Below are 15,706 nucleotides of genomic sequence, written 5' to 3'. Positions count from 1 at the left end.
CGGGATTCTTTCTCGTTTTTTTACGAGTTTACAAGATTTAACGATAGGAACTCCTTAAATCAGGATAATTTTTCAAGTTTGATCAAACTAAATTTGAGTTAGTTTAGACTCTTTTTTTTAAGAAATATCCCATTTATATTTTTTTACGACATTGTTGAAATTTAGAACTTGAGATTTAGACCGAGAGGAGCTTATTTATAGCATTATTAAGAAATCTTTTTTTATTAGAATATTAATTTATAATTAATATTACTAATAATGAATAGAATATTAATTTATAAATATTAATTTATACTGTATTAATATATAATAAATATTTTATATTAATATAATATATTTATTATTATATTAATAATAATAATAATTATTATATAATTATATTTATTGTATTAATATTTTAATTATATCTATTGTATTAATATTTATTATATATTATATAATTATATATTATATAATTATATAATATATAATAAATATTAATACAATAGTTTGTGAATTGAAGAAATGACTCTATCAAGCATTTGAAAAATTGCGCACCTCTCGGCAAAAATTTCATTTTCTGTTCACGAATTAACAGTTGACATTATACTTGAGATTCCCGTGGAGTTACCAAAATAAATCCCTAACGACAATGAAATGTCAGTGGAGGGTCGTTGAATTTGACTCGGTTTGCGCCCCTTTTGCGCCCCGTTTACACCCTCGTCGTATTCCAAACACAAGACAAGCCCCGCTCCTACGGGAAACCGTAACAACCGCCGTGGGTTGCCACAATGGGAAGCACGCTACGGTGTTGAACCATCGGCTCAATGGATTTTCCGCAGGACCGCGCAAACACAAGCAAACACGAAGGCATCTCCGTTTCTTTCCCTCTAGTGGCATAAAGGTCTTCTTTTTCTCGTTCTCGCAGCTCCCTGCGAGAGGAGAGGAGTCATCCATTGTGCCCACTTAGGGACACTGACAACTATTTCAGTCGCGAACATGTGTAAAGCCGGGGATCCGTTTAAGAATACGCAGTTGTTGTAAAGCGAGATGTAGGTAGATACGAATCGTGTCGCGATGACATTGAATTTAAGTTAAGGAGGGCTTAGACTTTAATCGAAGAGATATCATTCATATATTAATATATAATAATAATAATATAAAAATATAATATAAAAATATAATATAATAAATAATATAAAATATATAATATTAATAATAATAATATTAATATATAATAATATATAATAATAATATAAAAATAATAATAATAAATGATAATAATAATAAAAATATAAAAATAATAATATAAATAAAACAATATAAAAATATAATATAAAAAATATAATATAATAAATAATATTTAAAAAAATATAAAAAATGTAATAATAATTTCATAATCATTTTTAACCGTCATTTCCTTCTCTCCTTCTTCTTGGAGACAGGAAACTGTCCTCTTTCGAGTTTAAAAGCCAGCGCAATCCGATAATTTAGCTCTCCCTGACGACGACAATTCCAGATGGCCGCTTGTCTCCCCCATTTACTGTCGCAACAATGGCTCCGAGGGTCATCGCGAGTCATTTGTCAAAGCTTACGGGATCCCCGTCCCGAAATCGAGCATCGCGCTACGTCGTGTGCGATGGAAACGTGAAACCGGATGTTGGGATTACGGAATCTTGCGAGAGATGCTTCTTTTCGGGGGAGGGAGAAAAAAAGAAGGAGGAATATCGTAAGCGTTTCCCGTCCGGTATCGGAGTGACCCGTGTAAAAAAATCGGTAAAGAGACGATGGATTATCGAGGGGAGAAAAAAAAAATTCTAGTAATTCGAGTTGCCGGGATCCCCCCCCCCCCCGAACGGAAGCGATGATCTCGACGATCTTTATTCTCTCCGAGAGAGAGAGAGAGAGGAAGGGCAGGTGCGCGATCGTGTAGCGTTACCGAGATGCTGAAAAATTCGAGATACGAGCGTAACGGCGGTAGCGGGTACGGCTAATGCGTGAATCGGCCGAGCCCTTCGAGGATTAGAAAAGGGCAGGTTGGAGTTTCGAGCGCAACAGGTGGACCGCCGATTCCCCCGACTCGGTTTCTCGGAAAGTATCGAGCATTTCGCGTGATGCGCGACAGACGTCGCGTGACGCGAACGGTTTCCGAATGATTACAGACACACACACACGGGGTTGGGAGCCATTATGAGGGACTCTTTAACGGCGTTCAGAGGTAGGAGAAGCTGGGAAAAAGCTCGTTAGGCCTCTCCCGTAGCGCGGTTCGCACAGATTAAAGAGCATAACACGCTGCCATCTCATGGCAGTGGTAAATTGACGTTATCTTTGCTGATAAAAAGGGGGGATAATAATATTGGCATTAATCATATCCATGTCAGGGATCAGTTGCAAGACGAAGTAATTTTTAATGTAAATATGTTTTGTGTTAAAAATTAATTTTTATCTAGCGCATGATAAAATTAGTAATTATTAATTAAATTATTAATTTTATTTTTATGATATATGACAAAGATAACACATACAATTTAAATAATGTTTTTCTTAAGGATGTTTTGTATTTACAATCCCAGCAAAAAGTAGCTGAAAATTAATATTGACGAATATATCCACTTTTGGTGTATTTTGAGTGCACAGAGAAAAATGTATAGTGTATTCAAGTAAATATTATGTATTTTAAGTATATCATAGATTCGTATATTCGCAAATATATCACAAGTTCACCACAAGCATTAAATGGAATATATTCTGAATTTTAGTAAGTGCAGTTGTTTAGTCAAGAATATTAAATTAAAAGAAAAATTTGGTTTGCTTACTACAAGAGTCGACGTAAAATAAGTTTGATTTTTCTTTGATACAACTTTACAATATTCTTGAAGAGAAAATCATTTCTTCTTTTGAGTACATGATAATGAGATTTTCTAACACTTGTGATGAGTATATTTTAAGACTATTATCAAGAATATATTCTTTGTTGAAGAAAACTATTACTTAAAAAAAGAAAAATAAACTGAGTAATCGCTTTTCTTGGCAGTAGAATGATATTTTTCTCTGTGTATGAGAAATTGTGTGGAACATTACAATTTGATCTTAACTACAATGCAGAGATGTATTTTTTGATATATATTGCTTTTTTATTAAAATATTCCGAATTTTGTTAATCGAAATGATTAACTTTTAGCAGAGAATTTCGCCTTGTGACAGATACATGGCTTCATTAAATTATATTTAATATCTTTTTAACCAGTTAATACTTGTATAATATTATTTGACCAAATATTTCCTCTGTATCTAAAGTTTTGCAAATTTTAAACAAATTCTGAATATTATTTCCATGTGTTTTTGTCATTTGAATCGACGTGATTATACGTTTCCCATAAGAACACATGTTAATTCGGCGCAAATTAAAATCCTTATAACTTGTGAATCGATTTAAAAATTGTACTGAAGATTCTAAATATATGTAAGGACATTCTGTACAATTTTCATTAAATTCTCAATATTTTGAAAATAGGTACAAAACATCCTTAAATTTTAAAATCCTAAATTAATTTTCTTAAATTCTTAAATCCTTTTTATACAAAAAAATATGCGTTTTAATATATTCGCTCGTCAAAAATCCTCGAGGATTACATGAATCCTTGAACTTTTTTACGCAGCGTTTCGAAGTTGCCTATAACCGAGGAATCACTGAGAAATATCTTCGATAGGCAAAATAAAAGAGGGCATCGGGTGAAAAACAATACGCGCGTATCATCGCGAGACGTCGCGAGTTTCTTATTTAAATCGTGTCCACCGCAGGTTGAAATCTGAACGCAATCAGCCCGCCCGTAAATTCATCTAGAATATCCAGTTTCATCGTTAAAAATTTAAATTGGGAGAAACCTTTCCGTTCTCAAATTGCGATAGGCAGGTAAAGATCACATTTCAGCCCTCCCTCCGGTCAGGTTATTAATCAAGCGAAATCTCTCGTTGTAGCCCCGTGAAATTCAACTCGCAATTTATTGCGGTGAATCCTTGCGGCTGCGTTTCTCGGTGCATGCAATGCACTCTGCAACGCGTAATGCAATCAGCATCACACACACGCCTCAGGTAAGCGATATTTCGATGTACGCGTCAGGTAACATCTCTTTTATTTACCATTCGCGCAACCGCTCGAGGAGCAACAATGTTTATATCTATTCGATGCGCAGTTATTCAGGAGCGTTAATCGAAATTGTCGTGACTCGATGCAATTTCCGTCGAATTCGTCCTTTCGTTGAGTCGAGGCAAATTGTCGAAGCGTCCGTGGTGGTGCGAAAGAAAGAAGTTTCTTACGGAATTCCGTGCGCGTTCCGTGTTATTAGGATGCACCTGCAGTTAGATGCCTTTTAGACCGCTGGAGTACCTATGAAAAGTCGCTTTGCTGAGGAAAAAAGAAGGGAAAAAAATATGGATACGATACGATTTAATCCCGGGCCCCTGGGTTGTAATATTGCGGCGCCGAAAGCATCGTGAGGCTTGAATTCTTCTGGCTTTTTTTTCCGTATCGCGACCCATCTTTCCCATGACATCATGTGTGCGACTGCACGTGGTCAGTGACTTTTTTTTTTTTACACACGTAAGGTTTCTTCCGAGAACGTTTTTTTTTTTTTCCCCCCTATGAGAGCGTGACTGGAAAAGATTATCTATTAATAGACGTGAGCGTGTGCTCTGCTCTCGTTTTATATATCTTTTTTTCGGATTCGGGACTCCCCGACATGTGGACGTGCCCCAATCTATAAGCCAGCGTTAGTCACATTACTCGCCTTTCTCTAGACACGCGATAGGAAAGGAACTTTCATCGCAATAATAATAATAATTCATATCGTAGTTTTTTTTTCTCGTCATATATAATCTTGTAAAATGTGTAATATGCAAATATATTTGGGAGACAATTAATCTTGTATAAATATAAAATATTTCATCTTCGTGTATCAAATTGTCTCGAGCATTTTGAGATGAGGTTTTGGAGTATTTTTAATTACAATTTTTTCGCATAAATTTCCCGAATCCCTTCACGGCAGAAATGTCGTGTACGAAATCTGAGGAAATACGGGAAACGCGAATGCATGTCGCATTTCGATCGAGCGTTACTCGATCAGGTAAGAGCGGAAGTGGTCATTCGAAACCAATAATAATTGGGCTCGAGTGCGACCACCATCGAACCGGTAGGAATGTTCGGGCATGTGCGCAAAATTTGGTTCCTCCACGCATCCCCCTGGTCGACAAAAAAGACATCACGTCCGTAATGCGAGACACACGTGGCTGAAAGTCGAAACGACTTCCCCCTTTCCTCCCTTCTCTCTTGACAAATATACTATCGGCCGAAACACTCGTGCTTCGGGGTCCGAGGAAGAAAGACTTTTTCCAACTTGTCGGGAGATGGGCAGGTCCTTTACGTTCGTGGTTTCCATAAAGGTATATTTAGAATCGTTATTAAAAACATTTGGACGACAGGTCGTCCTGTCGAAAGGTCATGTCTCCGCTCGATACCCTTTTCGAAAGTCGAAGTTCGCTTATCGTACTTGTGTCAGGGAGGATAAGAGGGTTTCGTGAAGGGATACTAGAGGCAGAATGTATAATTAATGACGAGTGAAACGTTCCTTAATTTCTTTCAGCGAAGAGAAAAATTTGTGCTTTGACAGATTTTATTTAATTCTATATCTTTATCGACATTTAATTTTCATTTTCATTTGCTACCGAGTAATATTATTTCTATTATTTATAGCTGCAGAATAATTTTTTTATAAATGAATATTAATTCTACATAAGTTGTATTAATCGAAGATTTGATATGAGAGATAACAAATTTTTCCATATTTAAAAAAAAAGTATATTTTATTGAAAATGTTTTTAAGAGACAGACATTAAACGCGTTCTTCTTCTATAAATGCAAATATAATTTTACAATTCTCTTCGACAGAAGAGAATTGTAAAATTATATTTGCATCTTCTGTCGAAGAGAATTGTAAAATTATATTTGCATTTATAGAAGAAGAACGCGTTTAATGAATTAAAGGAAAAACAGATTATCTTTTTTTATTTTAATGAGAAATATTGTTAAATTAATTTAACATGATTTAAAAAATTTGTTAAATATAGTTTCTCTCATGTTTTTAAGAGACAGACATTAAACGCGTTCTTCTTCTATAAATGCAAATATAATTTTACAATTCTCTTCGACAGAAGAGAATTGTAAAATTATATTTGCATTTATAGAAGAGGAATGCGTTTACTGAATTAAAGGAAAAACAGATTGATTATCTTTTTTTATTTTAATGAAAAATATTGTTAAATTAATTTAACATTATTTAAAAAATTTGTTAAATATAGTTTCTCTCTCTCTCCTTTTTTTCTCTCTCTCTCTCTCTCTTTCATGTGTCGAATCTCCAATTATACTGTAATCTGGACAAAACGCAGACACTTAGAGCCGAGTGCTACAACGCGTCAACTTGCTCTCGAGATAGCCGAATCTCGAATCTCACGCGAGAGGAGCCTGGAGACATACAGCCGTTGTTTGGCATGCGCAGATAAGCGTCTTCTACTTGAGACGACGCTCTCCGGTCTCCAGAGTGCTCCTCGGAGAGCCTCTCCAGAGCCGCGGTGCGCGAAGATACAAATATTTCTATCATTCAGTCGCTTCGCATAATGGACGGTAAGCCGACAATGGGCCTTTACAGCCGCGGCCCTTCATTCCCTGGCCACCCTCGCGCACAGTCGTAGACCTTCTCCTGAGAAATCCCGATCTAAGAATCAAGAACTTACAACCCGAAGACGTAAAACGAAGACGTAGCTCGCGCCATTGGTCTATTATCCACTTAGTATAGGTTTCCTCGTGTATAGATGCGCCATGAGTACCTCGGCGAATCGTTGCTTCCCTTTTTCCCCTCCTCCTCCTCTCACTCGCTCATTTTCTACGGGAGTTTTCTTTAGTTGGATTTACGATTTCTCGTGCACGTGTTCAACAAAAGAATCGGAATCTGTCTCGTCTCAGAAACCGGGAGATCCCCGAGAGAAGGCATTCGAGCGCGATGTGTAGCCGAGTGCGAGGGACTGATTCTTCCTTTTCTCCCGTCTCGCCGTTTTTCCCTCATATTTTCTTCTTTCTTGTCGAATTGGTCGGGATACATGGGACGGTGACGGTAAGTAAAAGGGCTTGTCAGTCGTGGTAGGCGAGATCGACGGGAAACGCAAGTAAAATTGATGCCTAAGTGGAAGGGATCTTTTTTTCTGCCGCGTAACTTTCTTTCGAGGGAGCAATAATAATGCAAGTAACGCATGCCATCGTTATATACATGTGTATTTTGAAAGATTTTTCGAAAACGTGTCTTCTCTAAGAGTCTTTTCAATCGATTGCTACACCTTTCATAGGCTTATATAAAGCATATGATTTTATGTATATTGAATATGTCGATTAGATATACATGGAGTATTATTTTATTATTCTTCGAAAAAAGAAAGAATTTAAATAATATTTTTGATTTTTTAAATTTCTAATTAATATTATTTTCATAAATTCTTAATTTATTATTTCTTTTTGTTTTGGAAAGACTTGTTAACTTTTGCAAAATCCGATTATTTTTCTCCTTTATTTTCCTTAAAATTTCGCGATTATTGCAAAATGATTTTCTCCGTCTCTCCTTATTTATTCAAAGTTCATCAAAAAATCTCGAAATATCATCCTTGTTTAGGAGCCAATCATCGTGCGAAACCTCTGTGAAAGCGAATTGAATTTCGGAGTTGGATTTAAATTTTTGATCTAGCGTATTTTAAATTTCTAATCTATATTATTTTCATAAATTCCTAATTTATTTCTTTTTGTTTTGGAAGGAATTATTAACGTTTGCAAAATCCGATTATTTTTCTCCTTTATTCTCCTTAAAATTTCGCGATTATTGCAAAATGATTTTCTCCGTCTCTCTTTATTTATTTAAAGTTCATCAAAAAATCTCGAAATATCATCCTTGTTTAGGAGCCAATCATCGTGCGAAATCTCTGTGAAAGCGAATTGAATTTCGGAGTCGGATTTAAATTTTTGATTAGCGTATTTTAAATTTCTAATTTATATTATTTTCATAAATTCCTAATTTATTTCTTTTTGTTTTGGGAGGAATTATTAACTTTTGCAAGATCCGATTATTTTTCTCCTTTATTCTCCTTAAAATTTCGCGATTATTGCAAAATGATTTTCTCCGTCTCTCTTTATTTATTTAAAGTTCATCAAAAAATCTCGAAATATCATCCTTGTTTAGGAGCCAATCATCGTGCGAAATCTCTGTGAAAGCGAATTGAATTTCGGAGTCGGATTTAAATTTTTGATTAGCGTATTTTAAATTTCTAATTTATATTATTTTCATAAATTCCTAATTTATTTCTTTTTGTTTTGGGAGGAATTATTAACTTTTGCAAGATCCGATTATTTTTCTCCTTTATTCTCCTTAAAATTTCGCGATTATTGCAAAATGATTTTCTCCGTCTCTCTTTATTTATTCAAAGTTCATCAAAAAAATCTCGAAATATCATTCTTGTTTACGAGTCAATCATCGTGCGAAACCTCTGTGAAAGCGAATTGAATTTCGGAGTCGGATTTAAATTTTTGATCTAGCGTATTCACAGCTGGCTTTAGCTTGAAAAGCCAGAATTTGACGTTTAGTGTGACTTAATGTATCTATTATCAAAACCAATAATCCAAAGATGCAGCTGCCTGCGTGGCTTTATTCCCTATTTCGAAAATATTTCCATGGCCTCGAACAGGAATAACATTTTATGAATTTCTCGCGACACGTTCGAGATTATCTTTTCGCGCATGAGCTTTTCAACGTGTCACTTGATCCGTGGAAAGTCTTTAAATTCCGTTTTCCAGGTTTAAACGGCGTCAAATAATACAATAATTGTCCCTTTTAAGAGTCGAAAAGGTACATTTTTAAGAAATTTGTCTCCCTCTAATATTGTCCTCAGAGACAGTTCGTTGAATCCTCAGTCAGTTTTCCCCGCATCGTGATTCCGCTGTAATCCAATGGCGTAGCAGTTGTTTAGATTTTTCAAATAATTTTTAGATTGATAAATTATTTATGCTGATCAACAAAAATAATTTATAACATCTTTATATATTATAAATTGAAATAATGGGAAAAGTGATGAATAGATATAATTTCGTTTAAAGATTTAAATATTAAGAGGGAGCAAAAATTGTATAAAATTGCGAGATTACGAAATAAATAATTAAAAATATTCTTATTGAAATTGAAGATTATCGTTGTAGGATAGCTATGATATTTTTGTGAAATGACAGATGATCCATTCTTGTGGGATAAAATCTTACGCCACTGGCAAGGCATATACAATGGAGATCGGTCGACCGGTCTGGCTTTTGTGGAAAATAAGCCGGAATAAAAACTCGAAAATCACTTCATAATGCCAGGTTGTCTCTCTCGCGAAGGTGGAAAGGTCTTTTAAAAACTCTGATACATCCCAACTGTCTAAGAGGTAAATTTATTCATTTTCATGATGACATTGAAAAAGTGGATGAAAAGTTTATAGATCCTCGTAAATTCGCACGACGTACATAACATTAACAAATTGCATTATTTAACATCAAAAATCATTTATATATCAAGAACAACACCAGACTCGTATTGTCAATTTAATTTAATTTTATACATTTGAATTGTAATTTCTCGAGTTTGTCATCTTTATTGTTTGTACTTTCGACATTGAATAATACAATTAATTCGCACGCGAAATATTTAATAGGTGCTGTACATTTTAAAGTTTTAATTATGCATTTAATAAATTATATCATATTTTTAAATTTGTTTTTATGTTGCAATTGCAATTCTCGGTTATCAAAAAGATGTGTTGGAATGTTGCCGGGTATTATTTGAGGGATGTGCTTTGAAAACTATTCCCTCGGCAACGGGATCAAATATTTGACAATATTTTCGAGAGTTTCGAAAACGTAACCCGATATTCTGCCACTTTAAGACGAGATTAGGGGATCCCGTGTATAAAAACGGAATTCTTTTATGCGGCGTAAAATCTTCGGGATTAAGACGTCTGTCTCTCTGCCATGGTCGTCTGACCATACCATGTGATATCATGTTGCGTTCCCTACAAGCGTCATCCCGCATACAACACTCGGGGGGTTGGATCCGCGAAGATCAGACCGATAATCTAAATGGAAAATTGTATTGAATCGTATCGAGTATAATGTGAGCATTCAGGTAGTTGGCTACCCGTATAATGGTGGTTAATGTTGGCAATCTGATCCGGCGGGATCTATTTTTTTCGATCCCTCGGATCGGAAACCACCGTCTGAAAAAATTTTTTTTCTCCATCCCGCGCCACGTGTAATATTCTCTATCATTCGGCGACAATTGTCTCGACAATTGTCCCGCTAAATTGCCGTGCGAGCAGATCCACGTGTTACAAAGCCGGCACCGAGAAGGTACTTTCGGGTGATTATGGTGCAGGTGCAGGAAGTCGCGTAATCACGGTGTGCCTGCGCTTTCGCAACGATTGATTGAGGAATGCATTTTCGCGATTACGCGCACGTCTTGTGCGACAAAAGCATCGAAAGTGAAGGGAGTTGCTCCGTAACTTCTCACGGCATCATCAGTATTTTTTAAATTCTTATAAAGAATATATATATAAATTATATTTTGTCGTGAAAAGATAATTGCTTGATGGCAATATTTTTTTATACAATTGCCTAATATTTTTTTCTTTTTAAGAAAATATATTATTTTAAAATTTCTTATTTTTTGTGTTCTTACTGTTTGATTATTTCAATTGGAAATTGAATAACAAAATTGTTTCGCTATTCTATTAGTCTATTTTATTTTATAAGATATTTAAAATGTGTAACTGATCAATTATATTTTGTCGTGAAAAAATAATTGCTTGATTGCAATATTTTTTTATATATTATATAAAATATATTATATTATATTATATTTTATATAAAATATATTATATTATATTTTATATAATTGCTTAATATTTTTTTCTTCTTAAGAAAATTATTTTAAAATTTCTTATTTTTTGTGATCTTACTGTTTGATTATTTTATGATTATTTCAATTGGAAATCGAGAAATAAAATTGTGTTTCTCTATTCTATTAATCTATTTTATTTTATAGAAAGGCAAAGGGCATGATAAGGCCCTTTTAATGAGTGCCATCTATCGCTTAAGGGTGAAACCGTATAGCTTAGGGTAGTTTAAAAGATATAGCAGATGGGGCGACTTCACTAGAAAAAACTCATATAAATCGAAAAATATTTATTTACTGGTAAGAGACAAAAGTTAGAAAAATTATACAAATTTTTTTACTAATTGTATATTTTACTCCATATGCATTATTAATATTATAGTAAAAAACATAAGAAAAATCATAAAAAACTGTTACACAGTTGTATAATAGATACAAGTTGTTTTAATATTTCTTAATATTCGAAACAATTTTTATGATTTTTAAAATTATTATATTTTTATTTCTGTTATTTAATAATTATTCTTTATTTGAAGTAATAATTAAGATGATAAACAATAATTTAGATGATATTAAAATATTTAAAATTATAGAAAAAGCATATATATTAGAGGAGGGATGAATTACAGGAAAATGAATCAAGATTATTTCATCGACACACGGTTTATTCAATAAATGCGATTACAATTGCAACTTAAACACAACGCTAAAGTTGGATCATGCGGTCCAACTGCACAATTTAAATGAAATAAAAACGCAATATAAAACGATTAGATATATAAATGCGATATATGTAATTAATACGAAATGTGATAGAACACAGAAAAAAGAAACAAAAAGAGAGCAAAATTAATGAACCCGAATTCTTTCTACAGCAAACAAACAAAACGTACGTAAAGAATTAATTTTCAAAATTAATCAGCATAATCGACCGCAGATATGATCGATTCTACCATTAATCATCTACGTATCACAAAGTATCGCTAGAGCTGTAATGTTTAATTAATTTAACTTATGCGTGTAATCTATAATTATGAACGATTTATCACAGTTTTCGTGTATCTCTATTTATCTTGATTTTAATCAAATATAAACTAATATTGCAGATGATGGAAGACATTTGAGATCGATAACACGTTCGATAATTTCGCTTTAGCTTTTGAATTATTTTCAATCAATTAATATCACAGATTTTTTTAAATCTTTTTCCGCTAATATCACAGTTTAAATTAATAGCTCCGCGGCAGATTATCACAGTTTATGCTCGCGCAATTTATATAAAATGCGCACATATAATAAACATATTTCTGTTCGATGATATATCACAGATATTCCTATTATGAAATATGCACTGGGCGGCCTATATAATCTCGAACAAAGTTCGATTCACTAAACTATAACATACATATTCTAATAGTACTTTTACAATTCTATCGATTTATGCGAGGATCTAAACCTACTATCACAATTAATACGCTATCAAAATGATCTGATCTTATGTGCGACGATATTGCACGGGATGCTTATCGATTTAGCTGGTCCACCGCGGATTCTTAATCGACTAATTAAAGCTCCGAACCAGGAGTTAATTGGCAAGTCGAACTTAAAGTACACGAATAAACGCTATCTCTTAACAACTATTAAAGCTACCTTCAAGTTACTGCGAAGAACTCCTGCTCCCATCTCCCGGTGCATCTTTGACAAGCGACTCTTCTGTCAAACTATCGATCGACAGACCTGTAGTCGTTCGCCAGATTCTCCTTCAACTCGTTCTCCAGATTTTCGTTGGCGCAGTTTCGCGAATCCTCCTCGATCATCGTGGCTCTCCCGTCGCAGGAAGCCTCGATCTTCGGACGATTTCGCTGATGGAAGTCGACGGCGCGACCCGTCGTCCCACGCCGCAATCTGGCGTGCCATCTCTTCAGGTTCTTCAGAGCGGTCTTGACAACTTGCCGGACCGCTAACGCGTCACCGCCTTCGATGGATCGAACTGGATGGCCGATGGGTATTACGGTGTACGTGATCTTCATGCTGGCGCCGTGACTGAGCGAATGAGTGAGCGGCCGAGAAAAACCGGTCGCGATTCTGTCCGAGGATACTCAGGTGGACTTGGCAGCGACCGGCGATGTGTCTTCTCGAATGCACGAGGACTCGTGGCGATGAGGCACGTATACGTAAACAAGAGAAAGAGAGAGAGAGAGAGAAAGAGAGAGAGAACTGTCGGTGGATAAGGGAAGAGAGAGAGACGGAGAGAGAGTACACGTGCACGACACGAGGATGGATGGCGGACCGGTTGGCTCCTCGTGCCTCGTCTCGTCTTTTCTCTTTTTCCTTCGAGATCGCGCGAGTATGAGTGGGTGTGATTGAATGTGACCTGGGATGAGAGCGGCTCGGCTTATATAGCCGAAGGGCCGCGCATGCGCTCGGCGCATGCAGACGTCAGGGCGGAGGGTGGAGGGTGGAGGCCACGTTTTTTTTGCACGGGTGCGTGTGCATCAGCGTGCGTGTGCAAGAGGGTAGGGACTGCAGGTATGAAGTATCGGTCGTAACTTCTTGGGGGAGGTTAAAAGCGAAGAGGAAAAAAATGTTCGAGCGTTTTCAAACGTTTCCTAACAATGAATGGTGTCGCGCGATTAGATCGTCGATAAATAATTGAAATTATTGCATAATTGAATCACTACAATTATTGAGATTATTGCAATTTTTTATATGTTCACATTGAGAAAAATCGTTTGATTGTATCAACAAGACGTATGATTGAAGGCATTTTGGTTAAATCATACAAGAATTTCTAGTTCACGATAAGACTCGATTTTTTATAACTAGAATGTTTAATAGATTTTACTATAGGGATTTGGTTAGTATTTTCTGGTTGGATCTATAAAATTTCTTGTTGCATTAATTTCTTTGCTTGCCACTCTTAACTTGACTCGTATTCAATATTTGCCATGAAATGTATATAAAGAATTAGTATTAACATTAAATCCAAAGTATATTTTTTTTCTCTTACGAGCAATAGTGCCAGAAAGAAGAAGCTAGCTCTCTGATTGTGTGTGTTTGAGCTGCATCCTCTTCTTGCATCATTGTTTATCAATTTATTTTCTAACAAACTGAACTTAAAATAATTTATTCAATAATCTGGATTGAATTTATGTAATAATCGTGTTGGAATTCAGAATATTAAACAGACTTTAGAGATTAGATAGAAAAAATTTTAGACGATTTGCTGACGAGTTTAATATTATTAACTAGAAAATTTGATAAATTTAACAGGAAGAATTTAATCAGATTCGTCTGGTAATTTCTACAAGAATTCTGGTTCGTCCATTTTCCAACGAACATATTAATTGAATCTACCAGAACTCTAATTAATGCAATCAGATTTTTTTCTCTGTGGAGGGATATAAAGTTTGATGATCAGCCATATTATTTTCTCGCATTTTTTGTAATGTGTATTTTTATTAGATAACACTGAAAAAAAATCTGGTTGCATTAATTAGAATTCTGGTAGATTCAGTATGTCTGTTGGAAAATGGACGAACCAAAATTCTTCTAGGAATTATCAGATAAATCCGATTAATCTCTGCCTGTTAAATTTACCAAATTTTCTGGTTAATAATATTAAACTCGCCAGCATCAAGTCGTCTAAAATTTTTTCCATCTAATCTCAAAAGCCCATTTAATATTCTGAATTCCAACAAGATTATTGGATAAATTCAATCCAGATTATTGAATAAATTATTTTAAATTCAGTTTCTTAGAAATTAAACTGATAAACAGTAACACAAGAAAAGGATGCAGCTCAAACACTCACAATCAGAAAGCTAGCAATCATATACGTCTTGTTGGTACAATCAAACGATTTTTCTCAGTGAATACTTTAAAAATTTGACGAGGTAAGAAAGAAGGAGAGGTGATAAAGGCGATCGAAGAGGGCGAAGGGAAGGAAGAAAGTAAACGAAAAAAAATTCAACTTAATACTCGCGTGATGCAATACACACTCGAGAATGAAGTTACAAATTAAGCCGAAGGAAATGAGAGAAAAGCATCAAGGTAATACAGAAGAAAAAAATGAAGCCCGATAGGAGGAGATATTGAGAAAAGAGAGACGAGAGAAGTCGAACGGAGAGAGACGGACGAAGCAAGGGCGCGAGGAGAATCGAAAGGGAAGGAACAAGGACGGGAAGTTGTTGTTGAACACGTCAACTCGGAGTCGTCGAAAGCGAAACACGAGAGAAACGAGGTCTCGGCCTCGCATGATGCATCGGGTTGCGTGTGTGATGCACTGGAGAAAGACGCGGGATAGAAGGAGAGCGATTGGTCGGAGTAAGTTGGGTGACCGAGGATAATCGGCGCGAGGATAAAAGCTTGGCGACCGAAGGAAAGAGGCAGATCTAAGGACCGGGACGAAGAGAACGAGGAAGAAAACGGGATGGAGGAGATCGCAAGGAGGGGGTGGAAATGAGCGCTCGATGCGGCGTACGCGCAGCACGAGTTGCGCACGCTGCATCGAGGGCGCGAATAGGGTGAGGGTAGCCAAAGGAAGAAAGAAAGAGAGAGAGACAGTCACGACTGGGAGAACCTAAGGAACAAAGTGAGGAAGCGGGATGCGGCTTCTGAAGGGAGAAGGAAGTAGATTGTTCCCGCGACGCACGCGCAGCACGAGCTGCGCTTCAAGAAAGAGCAGCTCGTGCTGCTCCAAACGAGGTAAAGCG

The 15,706-nt window shown here is 35.6% G+C and overlaps 1 protein-coding gene across 9 annotated transcripts in view; it reads left to right on the top strand.

Moving 5' to 3' along the window:
* LOC105256308 (tubulin polyglutamylase TTLL4) overlaps positions 1–15,706 on the top strand; it is a 176,522-nt gene that overhangs the window by 73,622 nt on the left and 87,194 nt on the right. The gene's annotated exons all lie outside the window — the stretch shown is intronic.

The sequence above is a fragment of the Camponotus floridanus genome, unplaced genomic scaffold (genome assembly GCF_003227725.1).
Source record: "Camponotus floridanus strain SB8 unplaced genomic scaffold, Cflo_v7.5 scaffold18, whole genome shotgun sequence".
NCBI classification, from domain to species: domain Eukaryota; kingdom Metazoa; phylum Arthropoda; class Insecta; order Hymenoptera; family Formicidae; genus Camponotus; species Camponotus floridanus.
The sequence above is the reverse complement of the archived record's forward strand: the minus strand, read 5'-3'. Positions and strand labels throughout refer to the sequence as shown.